This window comes from Rattus norvegicus, chromosome 4 (assembly GCF_021556685.1).
Source record: "Rattus norvegicus strain SHRSP/BbbUtx chromosome 4, alternate assembly SHRSP_T2T, whole genome shotgun sequence".
Lineage (NCBI taxonomy): Eukaryota > Metazoa > Chordata > Mammalia > Rodentia > Muridae > Rattus > Rattus norvegicus.
In genome coordinates, this window is record NC_141537.1 from 47,824,742 (window position 1) to 47,826,225 (window position 1,484).

Consider the following 1,484-nt stretch of genomic DNA (forward strand, 5'->3'; position numbering starts at 1 on the left):
TCTCTCTCTCTCTCTCTCTCTCTCTCTCTCTCTCTCTTTCTCCCCTCTCCCTCTCTTTCTCTCTTTGTTTAATAAGTTGTGGGTATTCAATTATGGAGCTCTGCATTAATGACTTTGCCTATCTCACAGCAGCCACAAGCATCATATTTGGATTAAATTTTGTCTTCCATAATACCACAGGATGAATATTAAATTAGAATATGAGTTTTGAAGGGGAGAAGTTATATTCAAATTTTGTCAGATATGGGCATCTTTGGAACTATTATTCTACCTATTACAATCTAGATGCAAATAGAGGGTCTTATGGGCTTTGGCATTATGCATATAACCTCACTCAATGTTTACAGTATCGGAATTAAATACTATTATTAGCTCTGTCTAACTGGCCTCCCTCCTTCTGTCCTGTTTTCTCACCTTTTCTTGTTTTAAATGTATGAGCAAAGGTCTTGCCGTGTACTTCAGGCTGTCTTCAAAATTTCCATCCTCCCACTTTAGCCTTACACCTGCTACAGTTACAGGAGTGTGCCTACATACTAAGCTGGATTTTCTTCACTTTCGAGCTCAGACACCAACGCTCAGAGATGTTCAGTTCAACCTGCTCCAGGCTCAATCTTAGCAGACTACCAGAGCCCAGCGTTTTCACGCCAGACCCCTCCCCTTTGACATGTCCTCATCCTCTGACTTCCAAAGAGAAAGCGGTGAACTGACTCTACACTTCCTGATTTATGGGAATACAAAGAGCTAGACAGGAAGCATCCACACACTCGTGAGTCACAACTGCAGTCATGGTTCAGTGACACAGTGTGACACAAAGCACAGGGAACAAGGCCCAGAGAGCTGTCCTCTGGCCTAGTCCCCAGGGATGACACCATCATTCCATGGAGCTTCAGGGAAGTACCTAAAATTACACCAGACAACTTTTGGTCCTTTAAGATAACTTACTATAAAAGTAGCAACACAAAGTTGCTCACATGCTTTACTTTTAGAAGACTGAAGAAAGAGATTTAGACTGAGGTGAATTTTCACAACAGAAAACTTGAGACCCTATCTATAGGAGCAGAAGACAGTCTGTATTAACAACAGATTTTTGGTATCACCAACCAAAGAATATATGCGGCTAGACTTAGGTCTTCCTGCACATATGTAGCAGACATGCAGTGTGGTCTTCATGTGGGTCCTGAACTAATGGAGCTATCCCAAAAGCTGTTGCCTGTCCGTGCATATATTCTTCTAGCTGTGCTGCCTTATCTGGCCTTAGTGGGAGAAGAATCCCCTAGCCTTAGAGACTTGAAGTACAAAGGTGGGGGGATGTCCAGGGAGAGTCCCCACCCACTCAGAGGAGGAGGAGAGGGAATGGGGAAGGATTGTGGGAGGGGATGACCAGGTGTGGGGTTGTGTGGCATTGAACAGGATGTAAGTGAATAAGTAAAAAAAAATACATATAATAAAATCAAAAAATAAAAACAAAACCCAAAATAAACAAA